This window comes from Thalassophryne amazonica, chromosome 3 (genome assembly GCF_902500255.1).
Source record: "Thalassophryne amazonica chromosome 3, fThaAma1.1, whole genome shotgun sequence".
Taxonomy (NCBI): Eukaryota; Metazoa; Chordata; class Actinopteri; order Batrachoidiformes; family Batrachoididae; genus Thalassophryne; species Thalassophryne amazonica.
In genome coordinates, this window is record NC_047105.1 from 23,291,415 (window position 1) to 23,313,426 (window position 22,012).

The following is a 22,012-nucleotide window of genomic DNA, read 5'->3' on the forward strand; positions in this document are numbered from 1 at the left end:
TAGTGAAGTGATGGAGTGTGCGCTGGTCAGTAGTCGGCGGATACCGCTGCTCCACTTCTTTTAGCTCCGGGTGATGGCGTAGCATGTGGGCTCTGTTGTGTGGGCCGCTGAAGAGGAGGTACTGCTGGCCCACCACCACCAGTCGGCGCCCTGCTTGGAGTGCGGGCTTCAAGCATGAGAGGGCGCCGGAGCCATTGGAAGTGACAGCTGTCACTTGTCAACCACACCAGCTGTCTCTCATCAACCACCACATAAGAAGCGGATTACAACTCCACCTCCTTGCCGAGAAATCATCTACCACTAGAGGTAATCTTCTCTGCTGTATTCTCTGAGTGTTTTTCAAATTGTGATCTGTGTGCAGCCGTATACCTGTAAAGTCTGTTGGAGATTGGATTGGCGGATAGTGAGAAGACGACGGTCTTCGTCTCTCACTCCATCCAGAAGAGGGACAAACAGGAGCTGCACGAGTGATAACGTATCTGGAGGTGGAGGTTTTCCCTCCCGGAGGAATTGTGTGTAAAGGTTGCTGGGTGTGAGGACTCACACTCACCGTCATCTGTTTCTTGTCTGCCAGCAGTACCAGGGCCGACAACGGAGGACAGAGACCACCTGGGGACTCAGGACTTGGCGGCTCCGGTGTTCTTCAGGCCGTTGGTGGTGGAAGCGGTGTGGGCCCCGGCTCTTCGATCATCAGAGGTCTCCTATCTTCGAGCCTGCCCACAGTCCTCTTGTGTACAATTGGCATCCACTATTTTTCTGTCTGTATTCCGTTGTGTGCCTTCACAACATTAAATTGTTACTCCTTTTCTTATCCATTGTCCGTTCATTTGCGCCCCCTGATGTGGGTCCGTGTTACGACACCTTCACAACAGGCTCGAGGATTTGAAGTGTTCCCGAAGTAGACTTTCATTTTGCAGATTGTGCACACTGCATAAGTCATGTCAAGCGCCCAGACATTTGCCTTCAGCAAAGATGGTGCTGGCTGAATTAACTCTTCGTCCGCCATGCTAAGCTACAGCTCACGAATGTTTGAAGCACATCGGACCCTCCCCTCGCAGGGACGCTGTAGTACGGAGGCCATTGCCTGACAAACAGTCAGTCACAGCACACAGTGAGTAAGCAAGGAAATGTTTTAAAAAAAATGCTTTTTAAAAATAGATTCTTGGACATTTTGGATCGATTCAGAATCTTAATAAATAAGAATCGCGATTCAGACATGAATCGATTTTTTTCCAGCACCCCTATTGTACATATATACATACAACGAAACTTGTCCTCTGCATTTAACCCATCCTAATTACAGTTAGACACAATCTAGCCACTAGCAGTGGGCAGCCACAGTCAAGCGCCTGGGGACCAACTCTAGATGTAGACGCTGCTTTGGTCAGGGGCTGACCCTAAATAAGCATACTGCTGGATATGTCTGGGATTACTGCAGAGAATAATGTTATCATCACATGCACGATAAAAATCAGGAACAGGTGCTGTTGAAGTTACATGTTACTCGAAGTTAAGAGGTTTGTCAGTTTCTTTCTTTTGCAAAAGCCTGCGGCCGCTGTCTTCATGTAACTGACATGAAGACGATGGAGTTCATGTGAAGAAACCTCCTGGTGCACATAATGGCCTTGGGCTTGGGTTCCCCAGTTGAGGACTTGACAGTAATTGGGGCTTATGTTATGTAACAGAGGGTTTCTCTGTGACCCAAATGGAAAAGACAGCCTGCAGCCCTTCTTCCACATTTACAGTTGCAAATATAGAAGCTGATGAATGATTCAACACCCGAGGCTACTGTCTGAACTAAACCGCTGTGATTACTCTGAGTTTTGGCGACAACACGTATTGGAAAGTCTTTTATTCACTTACCTGTTTTGCTTAATTACGTTTTGCAGCAAATAAGAATGAGAGATTTCATCCATCACAGATTTGCAGTCTCTTAGGAGCTGTATTACTGTGCACTCTGGTTGTTGATGTGCATCGTCGCTGTCATTTCCAGTTAATGATGCATCAACTCTGCAGAAGATTAAAATAAAACAAGAAAATCAATAAGAAAATCTATTTAAAAGCTGTTCAGTGAACATTTTGCTGCACCATCTGCCTCGTTATTCGCTCTTCACTGATAATAACTTTGGTTTCATTTATCCAGCATCATTTATCTCAGGATCTTAAAATAAGAAGTACAATCTTCAGTTCTCTCAGCCAAACGCTTTATGGGACATCACAGTGCAGCCATTAGCGCTAAACTGCCCCTGAGACAGTTCTTTAATGATAATGAGCTACTGTATTGGTGCCTTTATATTGAAATGGTCTTTCGGCTGCTCTCCTTCCACACGCTGGTCAGTTCTGGGTTAACTGCTGAGCAGTAAAGTAGCACCTACAGCAGTCAGAGGTTGTTTTAAGGCTGTGCAGTGTGGCGCTTAGCACACTGTAACCTGCAGTCTGTCTTTAAACATCAGGCTGGTAGAAAACACTTCTCGAATTACTTCCAGAATTAATTGATTCATGTGCCTTAATTTAATCTTCATGACTGTGACGCTGAATCAAAACTTTGGCAAAGATGAGGAACAATGTCAGTTTGAAGAGAAAGCAGAATAGTGGGAACAGTTATCTTAGGGGAAAGGGAATAATAAAGTCTGTTATAAATAAGATGACCATGATTAAGGACTTTGCCCAAAAATTGTTGCACAATATTGTGACATGTGAGAACGCTTTTTTTTTTTTTTTTTTTTTTAGAACTTTTCTTCCATCAGCGGCTTCCTGTTGCCTTGCAGAACCTTTGTGGAGGGTTTGCACCCACTCTGGAGTCTTTTGCTAGAGAGTTTCTATGGCCTCTTTGCATCTGTATTGGTTGACTTCGGTTACTGCCGTGTCTTACAAAAACTTTAACCCCATCTTTGTCTTACCGTGGAGCGTCACTTGCAGGTTGCAGTGCTGAGATACACATGAATATCAGCAGTTCTTTTTTGAGGCACAGTGCAGGTAGCTGAGTGGATAAGCAGCTGGCCTGCCAATATGGAATTGAATCCCACTCATGCTACCTGTCTGTATCCTTGGACAAGACACATAATCTACTTTGTCTCAGTCCACCCAGCTGTACACCGGTACTGGCCTTGGCTGGGGAAGTAACCTGCATTGGACTGGCATCCCTCCCAGAGGGTCGGAGAGTCTCACCTGCCTGACGCTACGGAATGCGGAGATAAGCACCGGTACCAACAGGACTCAGAGCCTGTATAGGACCAGTTGTCTGCCTGGGTGGTTGCGATTGAGAACCAAGGCAGTTCTGTAGTCTAGTAGATGCAGTAATGCATAGCACTGACATTTGTTTCCAGATCTGACTGCTGGGATTTGACCTTTTTCTGAATTTACTGTTTTTTTTCATTCAATCTGGTCTTTAACTTTTTGAGCCTTAATGAAGCACCCCGGTGTCATGTTCAATTTTTCCTCATGTTACTGTTAATAGATCAGTGGCTGAATGTCACAGACATTGCCCAAATGCCCTACTGTCTCACACACATTTCTTCCAGTGGTTCTGCCATTGCCAGAAGCATTTCTGTTAGTCGTCTTTGGAATGGTGTCCAGCTGAGGGCATTCCACATGAGGTCTTCTCGAGACTCAAATAGAGTCCCTTTGAGTGTGGTTTTAAACAGAAAAAAATCAGAGAGAGCCATGTCAGTAAAGTAGGAAATTAACAAATTTCAGGAGTGGTGCGTTTGGCCAGGAGAGCCTGAATCAGCTCAGCGTGTGCCCAAATCCTCTGCCAAAAGTCCCTGGCTCAAGTCGTTCTGTCATGTTAAAATCCGATGGAGGCACAGTATATGTCTGCATTTTTTCTTGGTGCTCACGACTGCTGTGCTCTGCGGATGAGAAAAAAATTCACACATGTGCAAGAAGGTTCCATACACCTCTCCGCCAAATGACACCCCTGCATGCTGATACTTTTTGGATGCAACTTATACAAGTTTTCACCAAGAGTGTGCATATTGCTTGATGATGTCCCCTCACTCGCAGCCAATCCTAGAGGACAGAGAAAGTCACAAGGTCAAACCTTCTCTGCTCCAGCAGAATAGAGCTGTGTGTGTGTGCGTGTGTGTAAGCGTGTGTGTGTGCATAAGGAGTCTCTCAGAAACTCAAAAGAGCCTTAACAACTGGAAAACACTTTAATTTCTATTCAGTCTTTCACAAACGTAACCATCATGGAAAAATGGATGTGGAGGAATTTTTTTTTATTTTTCATGCGCATGGATGACACAATAGCTGTGGATTTACACTGAAATGTCAGTGAGCTATGGAGTTAATCTTCATAAAGACTTAAACTTCTGATGGACTTACTTTACATCCCAGTGACCTGGTAAGTGCTTTGATTTATTTATTTTTTATTTTCTTGTTAAATATACAAATAGCACAGAGGAGCGTGTGAATATTTACTCAAGACATGCTGCATGGAACAAAAAAAATCAATTTCTTTGCTTCTTTCTGTGTTTGACAAAAATGACTGTACATTAGTCTTACTATTTCAAAATGATCAGAAATCCCTCTCCATTAGTTATTTATGGCATAAAAGTGAGCTTCAGTGATCAAGCCATCACTTGACCCAGCTATCTTAGCTAATTATAGGCCAATCTCCAACCTTCCTTTTCTCTCAAAAATTCTTGAAAGGGTAGTTGTAAAACAGCTAACTGATCATCTGTGTTGTATGGCTGGGGGGCCTGGCTGCCTTTTTGTTTCTGTCTTTTGTTTTTCCTTCCAGGTGGCTTGCATTTGGGACTGAGTGGCTGTGTTGCTGAGGTTATCAGGACTTCACCCTGATCACCTGCGGCTCGTCAGGACTCACAGCTGAGGTGCATCTATATGGATTGGAACATGGTGACATTTAAGACTGGAGTATACAGTGTGTATTTGCCAGAGACTCGACCTTGTGACCAGACGGGTGAGATCGTCGTCTCGGGAGCCATCTCATCATCAGTGGATGCAGAGAACGTCCAGGGTTTGATGCACGGTCTGTGAAAGAGGAGGGGGTGAGGTCTCACGCTCGTCAGCACACTTCCTGAGGTACGTTAGATTTTGTGACTAACATTTATACAGTCAGTAAATGTGGTGTCCCTCACACCTTATTATATTGAGCTGTATGTTAGTCATGTATCGGCTTCCACTGCAGTGGAGTTTTGTGAACTGGATGTTCCATGCCTGCAGGTTGGGAAGCTGATTAGTAATCAAGCCAGGAAGTGTTTGCTGTTTGTACACCTTTAAGTGTTCTCTCTGTGTGTAGAGTGTGGACTCACATAATGGTTCCTTCTTTCACAGACTCGGTTTGTTGCGGCCACCTGGGGGGTGTCGGCGGGGTCCTTGGGTCCGAACAGCTTCTGGCTCCGGACCGTTAGCGCTGCTGGGAGCGCACCACGCCAGATCGCACTTTCTTTTGTTGTTTTTTGTATCACTGTTATGTATTAAATTCAGTTAGCCTTTGTACCGTGCTCTGCTTATTTCATACTGGGTCCTTCAAACGCTGGTTCTCCGAGACACCCTCTCTACTTTTAAGATTAGGCTTAAAACTTTCCTTTTTGCTAAAGCTTATAGTTAGGGCTGGATCAGGTGACCCTGAACCATCCCTTAGTTATGCTGCTATAGACGTAGACTGCTGGGGGGTTCCCATGATGCACTGTTTCTTTCTCTTTTTGCTCTGTATGCACCACTCTGCATTTAATCATTAGTGATCGATCTCTGCTCCCCTCCACAGCATGTCTTTTTCCTGGTTCTCTCCCTCAGCCCCAACCAGTCCCAGCAGAAGACTGCCCCTCCCTGAGCCTGGTTCTGCTGGAGGTTTCTTCCTGTTAAAAGGGAGTTTTTCCTTCCCACTGTAGCCAAGTGCTTGCTCACAGGGGGTCGTTTTGACCGTTGGGGTTTTACATAATTATTGTATGGCCTTGCCTTACAATATAAAGCGCCTTGGGGCAACTGTTTGTTGTGATTTGGTGCTATATAAAAAAATTGATTGATTGATTGATTGATATGAATGGATGTCTTTTGGCCACTGGTGGCTCCAGAAAAATGCAAAGTAGTGTGAATGACGGAATGAATGAAGCTTGAAATGTAATATGCAGTCTTTCATGCCATTTTATCTAAATCACTCAAACATTTGGTAATGTATACAGATTTTTTTTTTTTAATATATGACAGTACTTTTGTGACCCAGTTACTTTGATAAACACATTTCTAACCCTAAAATGGTTTCTCCACATGAATAAAGGTATATTTTCACTAAAGGTTTAAATAATTTCTTTAAAAAAATGCATTTCATATTTTCAGTTTCATAGTCAAATTATTTCTTGATATAGTCTTAGAGTCAAATATTTGTTGTGTACTGTTAAAAAGGCATAACAGCGCCTCCACTTCCTGAGAATTCTCAGAAAAAAAACATCTGAGTCAAAGGTTGCTGGGGTCTTTTTACAAATCAACAGCCAAGAGCATCCTAGCTTCTGTGTGGTTGGCTGGATGTTCTGTTGCAGACAAAAAGTTCTCCAGAGAATCATTAAAACAGCAGAAAAAAAAAAATCATTGGTTGCCCCCTCCCCTCTCTGTCTGATATTGTAAATGGCCGCATTCTCTTAAGAGGTAAAAACATCAAGGACACAACACATCCCGGCCATCAACTGTTTGAACTGTTACCCTCTGGCAGGCATTACAGGGCTTTCAGATCCAGAACATCCAAACCCACGAAGAGCTTTTTCCCACATGCCATAACTGCACTAAACAATCATTGACAATAACCCCCTTCCTTTCTTGCCATCGCCTTGCATATGTTTACTTACATGTTTACCTGGTCGCACTGCAGTTTATACGAGGTCTATTAGATAATAAACCGACCCTTTTATTTTTTTTTTAACTATATGGATTTGAATGACGTGCGATTACACCAATCATGCTTGTACCCTCGTGCGCATGCGTGAGTTTTTTCACGCGTGTCGGTGACGTCATTTCCCTGTGGGCAGGCCTTGAGTGAGATGTGGTCCCGCCCTCTCGGCTGAATTCCTTTGTTTCACACGCTGCTCGAGGCGGCGCGCGTTGCTTTATCAACATTTTTTCTGGACCTGTGAGGAATATCCGAGTGGACACTATTCGAGAAATTAAGCTGGTTTTCGGTGAAAAGTTTAACGGCTGATGAGAGATTATGGGGTGTTTCTGTCGGTGTAAGGACTTCCCACAGAGCAGGACGTCGTGCAGCGCTTCCAGGCGCCATCGTCGGCCTGTTTCAACCTGAAAACATCCTAATTTAAGGCTTAATTCACCCAGGACGTCGTGAGAGAACAGAGAAGATTCAGAAGAGGCCGGCATGAGGACTTTATGCGGACATTCCACTGTTTAAGGACATTTTTTAATGAAAGACGTGCGCGCAAATTCGCCGAGTCGTTTCCGTGATGACTCAGCAAATCTGTGTGTGCCGCGACAGGAAAAACACCTCCGTGTTGAAAACCATTTGTAAAATTCAGGCGGCTTTTGATGGCTTTCAACAAGTGAGTAACTGAGAAATTGTTTAACAGCTTGGGCATGTTCCAACTTGCCCGTTAAGGTTTCCAACGGAGGTGTTTTTCCTGTCGCGACCCCCCGCGGTCGGGTCCAGCCCGACATGCGACTCTGCCCAATGGAACAATGGAACGTCCGAATAAACTCCTCATGCCGACTTCTTCTGAAAGTTCTCTGTTCTCTGACGACTTCCTGGATCAACAGAGCCTGAAATGTGGAAGTTTTCAACTTGAAACGGTGAGACGCTGCCGCCTCTAAGCGCAGATCGCCATCAGGTGCCGTGGGCCGTCCTTACGGCGACACTACCAGACCAAAATCTCTCATCAGCCCTTAAAATTTTTACCGAAAACCAGCTGAATTTATCGAATGGTGTCCACTCAGTTGTGCCTTACAGTTTTGAAAAAAGTTTTGATCAAACAAATCAGCAGTCTCTGAGCCATTCCTAAACAATGAAAAAACGACGAGAGGGTGGGCCACTCCTCACTCAAAGACTGCCCACAGGCGAATGACGTAACCGACAGGCGTGAAAAAACTCTCGCATGCCCACGAGGGTTCAAGCATGTCTGATGTAATCACACGTGATTCAAATCCATACGGATACTTTTCTAATAGACCTCGTATGTGTGTATTTTAAATTGTTGTAAATGTATTTTCTTATGTAATTTTTTATTTATTTAACAAGTACCTAGAAGAGTTGCAAACTTAATTTTGTTCTTTTGCAATCACTTCAATGACTGTAAAGGATTTCAATTAAACTGTTTTACATTCAGAAAGCTGAGATTTTCCTCAACATTTTGATATGTAACACATTGGCATTATGCTATATGCAAGTAACTTAAAAGGAAGTTCCTGAAGGTGTTATAAAATCAAGAAAATACCATGAGGGCTCTAAGGGTTAAACCAGCACTTAAATTGTACTTAAATGGTAAAACTTGGGAGAGTTAGTGATGCACTGCAACAAGGAAATTACAGTGAAAAAAGTCTAGGTGATATCTGCAGAGCTGTGCAATGAAGCAACAATGACCTAAAATAGTTGTTTCGGACTGCTAGCCAGAGGACCTGGTTTATAGCTCTCGCCCTATAAATCAAAACTGATCTTCCATATAATGTCAGACTCCAGACATTCCTACAACCCCAATTCCAATGAAGTTGGGATGTTGTGTAAAATGTAAATAAAAACAGAATACAATGATTTGCAAATCCTCTTCAACCTATATTCAATTGAATACACCACAAAGACAAGATATTTAATGTTCAAAGTGATAAACTTTATTGTTTTTGTGAAAATATTTGCTCATTTTGAAATGGATGCCTGCAACATGTTTAAAAAAAGCTGGGACAGTGGTATGTTTACCACTGTATTACATTACCTTTCCTTCTAACAACACTCAATAAGCGTTTGGGAACTGAGGACACTAATTGTTGAAGCTTTGTAGGTGGAATTCTTTCCCATTCTTGCTTGATGTACGACTTCAGTTGTTCAACAGTCCGGGGTCTCCGTTGTCATATTTTGCGCTTCATAATGGGCTACATTTTCAATGGGCAACAGGTCTGGACTGCAGGCAGGCCAATCTAGTACCCGCACTCTTTTATTACAAAGCCACGCTGTTGTAACACGTGCAGAATGTGGCTTGGCATTGTCTTGCTGAAATAAGCAGGCACGTCCCTGAAAAAGATGTTGCTTGGATGGCAGCATGTGCTGCTCCAAAACCTGGATGTACCTTTCAGCATTGTTGGTGCCATCACAGATGTGTAAGTTGCCCATGCCATGGGCACTAACACACCCCCATACCATCACAGATGCTGGTTTTTGAACTTTGCGCTGGTAACAATCTGGATGGTCCTTTTCCTTTTTTGTTCGTCCATGATTTCCAAAAACAATCTGAAATGTGGACTCATCAGACCACAGCACCTTTTTCCACTTTGCGTCTGTCCATTTCAAATGAGCTTGGGCCCAGAGAAGGAGATGGTGTTTCTGGATGTTGTTGATGTATGGCTTTGCATGGTAGAGTTTTAACTTGCACTTGTAGATGTAGCAACGAACTGTGTTAACTGACAATGGATTTCTGAAGTGTTCCTGAGCACACGCGATGAGATCTTTTACACAATGTCGTTTTTAATGCAGTGTCGCCTGAGGGATCGAAGGTCACGGGCATTCAATGTTGGTTTTCGGCCTTGCCGCTTACATGTAGAAAGTTCCCCAGATTATCTGAATTTTCTGATTATATTATGGACTGTAGATGATGGAATCCCTAAATTCCTTGTAATTGATCATTGAGAAACATTGTTCTTAAACTGTTGGACTATTTTTTCATTCAGTTGTTCCCAAAGTGGTGATCCTCACCCCATCTTTGCTTGTGAATGGCTGAGACTTTTGGGGATGCTCCTTTATACCAATCATAAGCGTCCTCAGTTTAAACATACCACTGTCCCAGCTTTTTTGAAACGTGTTGCAGACATCCATTTCAAAATGAGCAAATATTTACACAAAAACAGTAAGGTTTATCAGTTTGAACATTAAATATCTTGTCTTTGTGGTGTATTTAATTGAATATAGGTTGGAGAGGATTTGCAAATCATTGTATTCTGTTTTTATTTACATTTTACACGTCCCCACTTCATTGGAATTGGTGCTTGAGCAACATGATGGGCCAAGTTATTATGACAACAAAATGTGTTGCACACAAAAAGTTGCAGTGGCATCATGTTTATTTTGTGTGCATCTCATCCTTCTGCATGTGTACAGATATTCTGGGGTGACAGAAATTCACTGGTAAACATTGTGCACTGGTTTTCTCCCTCAGCATTCTGTGGTGAGCTCCAGTATTTCACCAGAGATGTTCATTCCACCTTTCCCAACAAAGAAAACTGCTATGATCAGATTTAAGTTCAAAATGGTGCAGAAATTGATCATTTGAGTGTTCAGTGCCTCAGCCGCCAAAGCGTGTATACATCATCTCAAAGCAATTTCTGCGTTCTCGAAATATAATGTACTCAGAGAGAACTGGTGAAATAAGGAGCGAAGTAATGGAATGAGAAAGAAAGTTAACTAGAAAGCAGTTTACACCGGAGGATGGATTCAGAGAACAAGAGTGGAAGAGACGACATTTCATCAGGTCCCGTCCCAGAGCTTGATCATGTTTATTCAGACTGCCAAGTCAGACATCCAGTAGGCAAATGGTGAAATCACTTATCCAAAGGTCAGCGGAGAGAAATGCCATTTCAGTACGCCACACAAACAGCATGAAGCATTTTCCGTTTCAGCGGTGACTGATACTTCAAGTGGTAACAAAATGAAGTAAAGTTTAGAGATTTAATGTCTCATGAGCAGGACGAAGGTTGGCTGGTCAGACGTGCCTTTGTTATGCTGTGTGCATGTTCTCAGTAACGTATTGATTATTGAAACATTTTTAGAACCCCCACTCCAGACAATCCATGAGTTAGGGTCAATTTATATAAACTCCTCAGGTCATACAGTGAATTGGACTTTTTTTTGTTTGTTGTTTTTGCATCTGTCCCCTGACTTTTGTATTTGAATGTTCTTTTGTCTTTATGTTGTTGGTTTTGCCACAATACAAACTCATCAGCAGCTCATCTCCATTTCATTAGTTATAAACCATGTTTACCAACTGGCTGTGAAAGTGATGATTTATTCTTATTTTAGGATTTTTGCTTGATTTAGACTATTTGATTGAGATGTACACACACACACACACACACACACACACACACACACACACACACACACACACACACACACACACACACACACACACACACATACATACAGTAGTGTTCAGAATAATAGTAGTGCTATGTGACTAAAAAGATTAATCCAGGTTTTGAGCATATTTCTTATTGTTACATGGGAAACAAGGTACCAGTAGATTCTCACAAATCCAACAAGACCAAGCATTCATGATATGCACACTCTTAAGGCTATGAAATTGGGCTATTAGTAAAAAAAAGTAGAAAAGGGGGTGTTCACAGTAATAGTAGCATCTGCTGTTGACGCTACAAACTCAAAACTATTATGTTCAAACTGCTTTTTTAGCAATCCTGTGAATCACTAAACTAGTATTTAGTTGTATAACCACAGTTTTTCATGATTTCTTCACATCTGCGAGGCATTAATTTTGTTGGTTTGGAACCAAGATTTTGCTTGTTTACTAGTGTGCTTGGGGTCATTGTCTTGTTGAAACACCCATTTCAAGGGCATGTCCTCTTCAGCATAAGGCAACATGACCTCTTCAAGTATTTTGACATATCCAAACTGATCCATGATACCTGGTATGCAATATATAGGTCCATGGGGGTCGTCTCACAAACTGTCTGCAGCCCTTGGACCCAAAAAGAACAATTTTACTCTCATCAGTCCACAAAATATTCCTCCATTTCTCTTTAGGCCAGTTGACGTGTTCTTTGGTAAATTGTAACTTCTTCTGCACATGTCTTTTATTTAACAGAGGGACTTTGTGGGGGATTCTTGCAAATAAATTAGCTTCACACAGGCATCTTCTGACTGTCACAGCACTTACAGGTAACTCCAGACTGTCTTTGATCATCCTGGATCTGATCAATGGGTGAGCCTTTGCCATTCTGGTTATTCTTCTATCCATTTTGATGGTTGTTTTCCATTTTCTTCCACACATCTCTGTTTTTTTTTCCATTTTAAAGCATTGGAGATCATTGTAGATGAAAAGCCTATAATTTTTTGCACCTGCGTATAAGTTTTCCCCTCTCCAATCAACTTTTTAATCAAACTACGTTGTTCTTCTGAACAGTGTCTTGAATGTCCCATTTTCCTCAGGCTTTCAAAGAGAAAAGCATGTTCAACACTGGCTTCATCCTTAAATAGGGGACACCTGATTCATGTTGTGTGGTCCGCTGAAGAGGAGGTACTGCTGGCCCACCACCACCAGAGGGCGCCCTGCCTGGAGTGCGGGCTCCAGGCACCGGAGGGCGCTGCCGCCTCACAGGAGCAGTCAGGGTGACAGCTGTCACCCATCACCTGAGACAGCTGATATCAATCAACAGGGAGGTATATCAGCAGGACGGCATCTCCACCTCATTGCTGAGATATCGCTCTACTAAGGAGGTAACGTACTCAGCCAATTGTGTTCTTGACGATAATACTTTGTTGCTTGTGTGTTGGATAGCAGATAGTGAGTAGTACAGCGGGAGACTGTATTGGACTTCTTGGATAAGTACTCACACTCCTGCACTTACCAGTATTTTCCTGACAAGAGGTGGAGGTGGTGTTTCCACCCTGTGTGTTGCTGGGTGCAGCCGCACCCACACCTGACTGTTTCTGTTCCTTGCCAGCAGTACCGGATCCGAAGAGCGGAGGCAGTGGCCACCTGGGGTTCGGGACTTGGCGGCTCCAGTATCCCCGGGGTTCGGTGGCAGAGGAAATCGGGTGGTTCCGGTTCGACTCGGACAGACGTCTCCTATCGTCGAGCCTGCCCACACGACACCATTGGAATTCGGTTACTGCTGTATTTGTAATCTGTTGTGTTTGTTGTGTGAATTCACAACAGTAAAACTTTGTGATTTGACTTTCTCCATTGTCCGTTCATTTGTGCCCCCTGTTGTGGGTCCGTGTTCCTACACTTTCCCAACAATTCACACCTGTTTGTTCCACAAAATTGACAAACTCACTGACTGAATGCCAAACTACTATTATTGTGAACACCCCCTTTTCTACTTTTTTTTACTAATAGCCCAATTTCATAGCCTTAAGAGTGTGCATATCATGATTGCTTGGTTTTGTTGGATTTGTGAGAATCTACTGAATCTACTGGTACCTTGTTTCCCATGTAACAATAAGAAATATACTCAAAACCTTGATTAATCTTTTTAGTCACATAGCACTACTATTATTCTGAACACTACTGTACATACATACATGTGTTAATTGTAAATGTCCACCAGATGGCGTTATTCCTCCATTTCAAAAACCTTGAATATAGGCTGCATATGTGTGAGTACAGGGATGTGAATCTTTCAGTATCTCTCGATTCAATTCTGATTCATGGGGTCACGGTTTGATTCAAAATTGGTTATCATTTCTAAATTATTTCATTACACAGAAGTGTTAATTTCAGGAGCTACTCAAGTATGCTGCAGGTGTTGTGGCAAATGATGCCATGAAAGCAAAGTGTGTCAAAGATTATGCAGTTTTATATTCGAAAAAAGACAACATAAACAAAAGCAAATCTATGAATAAAGATTCATTTTTCACAATGCTGTAGGGGCACAGGTCTTTTGAAATAAAAAAAAAATCTAGTTATTCTTTTTGCACATTCCGAATTGCCTGGAAATTTGTTAAAGTAAAATAAAATAAATTATTCATGATTTGTTTTTTTATTGTGAAGGCTTTGCATCCATTTGTCCGTCCAACCATCTGTCCATCTGTCTGTGCCAGTCTCCAAGTTCACAGGGAACATTCTTGGGACACAGACCTTGGAGAAGTTCAAAGATGGGTAACCTTGACCTATTTTAAGAGGTCAAACGGTCACATTCCCTTTCCTATTTTAATACTCTGAATCATACAAATCCACTTTGGGGTGGGGGATGACAGCCAATCAGAGTAGAGAGGCACAGTGATGTCATTAGCTCGTCTGTTTTTGGCTGCTAATTCAGCATGGAGGTATCTGCTCCCAAAACGCTGCATTTCTCTGTAAATCTAACATGTTTGTTTCAGCATATTATATTCAGCATATAATATTTTCATATATTATGTAAAAGCTAGCAAGAAATAAACACTTTTAAAACTGGAAACGCTGTTTTTATAACCTGATAACACCTCTGGAGTGATTTACAAGACATCTCGCAGACATCAGCGTGCACGCGCATCACACACGGTCAAAGGTAACTTCCGGTCTTTGCAAAAGCTCATGTATGCACACACACACGCCGTTAAAAGGTATATGCTCATACGGCCGGGGGTATTTTAGCATTGCACTGTAATGAATGTTTTTATCTACTGTAAGAGACAAAACCTGAGCCAGTTTAATTTAAAGTGAAATATGATGCAAACTTCATATTTAATTATTATTTATTTATTTGTCTGTCTGTTAGTAGGATTACGTCAAAACTACCACACAGATTTTGACGAAATTTTCAACACAGATACATATTAGGACATGGAAGACTCCATTCAATTTTGGAGGTCATCCAGATCCAAATCCGGATTCTGGATCAATATTTCAGTTTATGTACACTTTGAAGGATTACATCAAAACTACTTCATGGATTCTCACCAAATTTGCACCATAGGTAGATATTAGGGCATGGAAGACTCCACTGAAATTTGGAGGCAATCCGGATCCAGACTGGTGGACATGAGAAATCTTGTTTTGTGATATTTCGTGTCATTTGATGTTATACAATTTGTATACAAATAATGAATGTTTATGAGTTCAGTGAGGCGGAGCCGAGATGAATGGAACATTCCATCTTTCGCTGAATGAAATATTCTTTCCATTGCATGAATGACACTTTCATTATTTGTTTTATATAACATCTAACAATCTTCACAATGTAGTCTATACCTGATGCTGTGTATTGACTTCTTCATCTACAGCTGTCTGCTTTCCTCAGTCCAGTGAGAAATCATGACAGAAATTTGTAGAGCTCTTAATCCAACAGCGCCTGTACTTGAAGTAGCGACGTCCCAGCTACTGCAAATACCTCCAGACAGCTTGTTTTTGTTGTTGTTGTTGTGTTAGAAAAATGAGTGTTGTTAATAAAACAAACCCCACCATGTTTGTTTTTAAGCTAAGCACTGTCGCCACGAGTGTGAGCGTGCACAGTGGTGGCGCTGTGCAATGGAACAAAATGGCAAACACAGTGGGATGAATGATCAATATCACATGAAATACAAACCACCAATCAAATGACAAGGATCTATTCAGATGTTATATAATCATAAATAATTTTAAAAACGGATGGATGTTGCGCTTGCTGCCGTGTTCATTTACATACAGTAACTTTGATCTGTGAGCAGCAGAGAGCTGCATGAAGCAATTTACTGTAACTAGTGCACATCATGTGTGAATGTAATACCCGACCTGACCTCACTTTGTCCTTTAAGTGTTTGAGAAATAAATGGAATGCCGTCAAATCTTACATATCTTACACCGATTCAGGTCAAGTTTTAAAAGCTTTTGTAATCTTTTTTCACATTTCTAATCTGAATGAATCCTGTCATTTTATGTCCTCTGCTGCCATCTGTTCTGAACCCAAGGTAATTTGGAACATTCATTTTCATGACGGCATCTGTCTGTCTGTGTGTCGACACAGTCTTGTAAACACAATAACTCCAGTATAATGGGACACACACACACACACACTCACACATACACATCCCACCTGTGGCATACAAAATAAATCTAATTAGATTTCCTGTTGCTGCATAGTTTTACATATTGATGATAAGTTTTTCAGGAAATCTGTGTGTGCTTGAAGATACAAAGGTAAAATGAGCAAATATTTGCTGCGGGAAAAAAATCTAACACTGACCTTAGGATGTGAAACAATTAGATGAGGTGCTCTTTATCATCCAATCGCTTTTCCTCAGTTGCTTCTTTTTTGTAGTTTTAATCCATTTCAGTTTGGAAGTCATTCTCATTTAAGTTTTTTTTTTCCTGACGTCTCGACATCAAACATCTTATCATTGCCATCAGATGATTGGCGACACAAATTCATCACAGACCACTTGTGACCTGTTGGTTTGCCCACTTCAGTTTCAAGATAACTTATACATTCCCTAAAATAAGGGTTTATTTTGAAATAATTAAATAGTTTATACCATTTGCATTGTTTGGAATTCAAAAAAAAAAAAGTGTCAAGTCGATGATGGACCTGTGCCCGTGGGAAATCCAAATCCAAACTGTGCTAAACGGCAGGAAGTTGCTGACTCATGTACATTTATGGGACAGAAGGGACCTTGAAAACAAGATATTTGTTCTTATATACAGTGCCTCGGGAAAATATTCAATCACACCACTTTTTCCACATTTTGTTATGTTACAGCCTTATTCCAAAATGGATGGAATTCATTTTTTCCCTCAAAATTCTCCACACAATATCCCCATAATAACAATGTGAAAAGTTTTTTTTTAATTTTTGCAAATTTATTACAAATAAAAATAAAAAAAATCTAAGAAATCACATGTAAATAAGTATTCACAGCCTTTCCCATCATGGGAGCTTCAATTTCAAGGTCACAACGATAAAAGATATTTGTCATTGCCACCCTTGTTAGCGCAATATCTCAAGAACCACATGACCAGTTTCATTCATATTTAACATGAGGGTGTACTTGGGTGATCCCCCAACACTATGTATGACTGATTTGTGGGGGCTGGGGGTATAGATCATCCCCTGATGACTCTTGTATTGAAATTAATCGAAATTTGACAGTGTTTTCCAAACAAAATGTGATGTGTGACCACAGCATCCCGCAACTTTTATTTTCATGACCTCCCTTTGATCCACATTCTCATTTCCAGCAAATCCATCATCTTTCGCCATCCTTCTGTTCTCGTCTATTTCTGTTCTCTGTAAACTGAAAGTTTATCATCCCCATTTCCATCCTTGGCACTATTTGTCTGTTTTCCCATCACTTCCTCTCTTTAACCTTTTCTTTTCATTTCATTCTCTTTCCATCCATCTCCGGGTCAGTGTGCTATCTACAAACCAAAGCAGAGCTAAAGTAAATGAATAAAGCTTCCACATTTTATTTCCCTAAGTGGTCTTAGTGTTTTTTTTCTCCTGCCAGTCAAATTTCATTAGACTCATTCTCTCCAACAAAAAGTGTGTGAATTGGGATTGACCTTCCGGCCTCGAGTCTTTGTCTGGCAGAGAGATTATGAAGCCATTTCATATTTCAATTTCACTCATCAAATCCCTCGCTCTCAGATGGAAACACAGGTTCTCAAACACAGGTTTTTTTTGCACAGATGAAGTCTGTGAAGCGAACCGCATGCTGCAGGATGACCTCACTAACAAATTATTAGAAAATTTGATTTTCAGTGTCCACTGTTCACTGGTAACACTGTCCATTTAACTTTTTAAAACAGTAATTTAGAGTTCCCACAGGTGTGTGCATGCTCACGTATCTCGTCATTCTGTACTTAAAACATAGCAATTAGCATGTTAGCATTTTGCACTGTCAGGATTTGCATTTGCTTGTGTTTGATTTTAGTGATTTTATGTGATTGTTTTCTTTATTTGTTTATTCTTTTGTTGGTCTCTTTCTTGCTTGGGCTTTCTCTGTCCCTGCCAGTCTCATCGTGTTCTTGGATCACCTGCCTGTTTGTTTGACCATGCCCTTGCCTGATAATTTTTGTACTGTTGCTTCTCTTGGACTGCCTTACCGTGTACCGACCCCAGCTAAGTACCTCATTAAACCGTTTTACACTTCAGAGCTTTGTGGTTGAGTCGTGCAATGGTGTCCAGTCATTCCTGTCCACCACGCCTGATATGCACAATTTATATAAAGATGATGCCGCTGTGGCTCTGACTGTTACCAAATTAAAGGTGTACTGTCTTTGGTTTTTTGTTGTTGTTGTTTTTTAAGATTTAAGTCGTAAAAATAATTTTCTTTGGTACCTATATAATCTAATTTCTTAGTCTTTAATTAAGAGATTCTTAAGATGACATTGTCAATATCATCAAAATTTGCACTGTCTGCAAAAAATGAACAACTATTCCCCCAGATGGGAAAAAAAATTAAATGAACAGACAGCCATGAACTACATTCGGCAGTGATCATAGTGACATCATAGATCACATGGGGTCTTCCCCCGACTTGCACAAGGGATGCTGGGAAGTACACAGCAACAGCCAGTCAGAGTAGAGAAAGGTAGCATGATATTAGCTGACTCATTGTCCAAGCAAAATAAACCAAGATTGCAGAAAACACTCCAAAAATACATATTTCTGTATAAATCAAATATATTTCTCATATATTTTGAAAAAATTAGGGAGCATTGGAAAATTCTAGATCTAAAAATGCTGTTTTTGAAATCAGATAACACCTCTGAAGTGATTTACAAGACATCTTACGAATGTTTGAGTACACGCTCCAGAACACGCTTCACACAAGGTCAAAGGTAACTTCAAAACCTCATGCATGCGCACACGAAAATAAAATATTTGTTATGGATTTCTCCCCAGATAATTATGTTCTGTTCATTAAACTGGGCTGTAATTTTGCAACACGTTACAAAAATAATCCAACATGATAATGCTTGGATTTCGGTAGAAACCAAATGTAGTCAGTTTTGTGAAATTTGAGAGGCCGTCCGACTTTAATTCTGCATTAATGTGGTTTCTCTGGCTTCACCCTGAAGTCATGACTGTTTTCCAGATAAAGAACTTGGCGTATTTAGTTCTGAAATAATGACTCTCTCTCTCTGTTTGTCTCTGACAACTGTTGAGGATGATTGTGTATTCAGCTGCAGCGTGCAAACTGCTGCTGCGTGCACAGTGCGCCTCCATCACAGCGGTGACGATTTCCAGAACGGAACACTGAGTTTGTCGCCTGCAGCATTCCACTAATATGTGAATGCAGCCGAACATAAGCTGGAAGAATATGGTGTATATCAAAAAGTGAAGCTATGCACAGCACTCGCAGTGTCACACGTGACACCTTATGGAGAATTTTTTTTTACATTTCTTTTAGCTCTCATTATGCATAGTTGTTTCCAGTGCAGAAGGTGCCAGGTTCAAACCCCACCACTGCCACATTCTCCGTGTAATGTGGAGTTGCGCAAGGAAGGACATCCGGCGTAAAACGTGCAAAATCAACGTTCAGATCTGCCTCAGATGTGTTGTGGTGACCCCGTGTGAAAACAAGGAAGATGCCGAAGGGAGCTGCTATGTATATTGTAATGAAGTGAACTGACGTGGTGAATTAAATACCTAAAATATGAAAGAACTTTATCACATTGTTTCCAAAAAATCTGATGAATCTGTACTGTTATGTGACCTGTGCCACTTTTCCTCATCATTGTAGTTTATTCCCACCATGCCAGTGACCTGATGTTCATTTTTCATTTGCTGCTCTGCTCTGCTTTCACTTCTCAACTCTAAGACATTTAATTAGCTTAATTTTTCACCTAAAATGCACCTTCTGCATGATATTCTCAGGGATGAGTCCTCTTTTTGTTTTTCCTGCTGTCTACTTTGTCTCCATAAATCCTCTTTGTTGCGTCTCTCCTCCGTCCAGCTGAAGCTTTGTGCCCGCTGATGACGGGCTGTTCATCACTGTGAAGAGACAAAAACATGGGTCACCTTGTCCAAGTTATGCTCAGGATACATTCCTCATCACTAAGCTGCAGCAGAAACAATTTGGATTCTTCAGAAGATGAGTTAAAACAAAAAAGGTTGTTTTTCTTCCCTTAAGGTCCAAGACAGATTCTACAGAAGCAATTAATTAAAGAAAGTAAACAACTGTGATTCCAGTTAATGCCCTTGTGCTGTACAGTGAGACCGGTGCACGTTAGTTTAATACATAATTTTCTAGACAAGATGCCATTATGAGGTCAAGATAACGCCCCAAAGAAGATTTTATAAGCACATGATTTGCAAGGGTGCAGCTTAGTGGTTAGCACTGTTTCACAGTGAAATGGCCATGGGATTACTTCCCACCTGCTCCTTTCTGTGTGGAATTTGAATGTTCTCTCCATGTCTGTATGGGTTCCCACCTCCCATTTCCAAACATACAGTGCATCCGGAAAGTATTCACAGCGTTTCACTTTTTCCACATTTTATGTTATAGCCTTATTCCAAAATGGATGAAATTCTTTTTTTTTTTCCCCCTCAAAATTTTACACACAATACCCATAATGACAATGCAAAAAAAAAGGTTTTTGAGATTTTTGCAAATTTGTTCAAATAAAAAACTAAGAAATTGTAAGTATTCACTGCCTTTGCTGTGAAAATTGAACTCTGGCGCATCCTGTTTCCACTGACCAACCTTGTGAGTCCACCTGGGGTAAATTCAGTTGGTTGGACATGATTTGGAAAGCCACACACCTGTCTACATATAAGGTCCCACAGTTAACAGTGCATGTCAGAGCACAAACCAAGTATGAAGTCAAAGAAATTGTCTGTAGATCTCTGACACAAGATTGCCTCGTGGCACAAATCTGGGGAAGGGTAAAGAAACATTTCTGCTTCTTTGAAGGTCCCAATGAGCACAGTGAGTTCAGATGCACCAGAACTCTTCCTAGAGCTAGCCGCCCGTCTAAACCGAGCGATTGGCGGAGAAGGACCTTAGTCAGGAAGGTGACCAAGAACCCGATGATCACTCTGTCAGAGCACCAGCATTCCTCTGTGGAGAGAGAAGAACCTTCCAGAAGGACAACCATCTGTGCAGCAATCCACCAATCAAGCCTGTATGGTAGGGTGGCCAGACGGAAGCTGCTCCTTAGTAAAAGACACATGGCAGCTCTGGTCTAATGAGGCATCATGTTTGGAGGAAACCAGGCACCATCCCTGGAGTGAAGCATGGTGGTGGCAGCATCATGCTGTGGGGATGTTTTTCAGCAGCAGGAATTCAGAGACTAGTCAGGATTGAGGGAAAGATGAATGCAGAAATGTACAGAGACATCCTGGATGAAAACCTGCTCCAGAGCGCTCTTGACCTCAGACTGGGGCGAAGGTTCATCCTTCAGCAGGACATTGACCCTAAGCACACAGCCAAGATATCAAAGGAGTGGCTTCATGACAACTCTGTGAATGTCCTTGAGTGGCCCAGCCAGAGCCCAGACCTGAATCCTATTGAACATCTCTGTAGAGATCTGAAAATGGCTGTGCACCGACTCTCCCCATCCAACCTGATGGAGCTTGAGAGGTGCTGCAAAGAGAAATGGGCCAAACTGCCCAAAGATAGGTGCACCAAGCTTGTGGCATCATATTCAAGAAGACTTGAGGCTATAATTGCTGCCAAAGGTGCATCAACAAAGTATTGAGCAAAGGGTGTGAATACTTATGTATACGTGAGTTCTTAGTTTTTTCTATTTTTAAGAAATTTGCAGAAAAAAAAAACTTTTTTCATATTGTCATTATGGGGTGTTGTGAGTAGAGTTTTTTTGGGGAAAAAATGAATTTACTTCATTTTGAAGTAATGCTGTAACATAACAAAATGTGGAAGAAGTGAAGCGCCATCAACACTTTCCGGATGCACTGTATATGTAATTTGAATCCTGTTCTTAGGACAGTGTTTTTCTGAGTAGTATATGCTTCACACAGCCCTGAAACTGGCACAACACCAGCTGGTAGATTCTGATTTAACTTTAAAGGAAAGATATGCTCTGCTATGCTAACAGTCTGATAAGACCTGACTGCTTCCTCTGGGGTCCTTATGCGTGCGTTGCACTTTCTGGTAGAGCAGGTTGTGCTGCCTCCAGTCCTGTATAACCCCTGAGGCTCATTGGTGCTTATCTGCAGTGTGATGCAGATGAGCATCAACAACTCCCCC

At 41.5% G+C, this 22,012-nt stretch overlaps 1 protein-coding gene and 1 long non-coding RNA gene across 2 annotated transcripts in view; one reads left to right on the forward strand and one right to left on the reverse strand.

Moving 5' to 3' along the window:
• LOC117506417 (dedicator of cytokinesis protein 3-like) overlaps window positions 1-22,012 on the forward strand; it is a 544,822-nt gene that overhangs the window by 154,678 nt on the left and 368,132 nt on the right. The gene's annotated exons all lie outside the window — the stretch shown is intronic.
• LOC117506429 lies at window positions 1,368-18,769 on the reverse strand. The gene is made up of 3 exons (XR_004559466.1): window positions 18,667-18,769; window positions 4,306-4,310; window positions 1,368-1,378 (listed from the first exon to the last, which is right to left on the reverse strand). It is a non-coding gene; the product is annotated as an uncharacterized LOC117506429 (long non-coding RNA).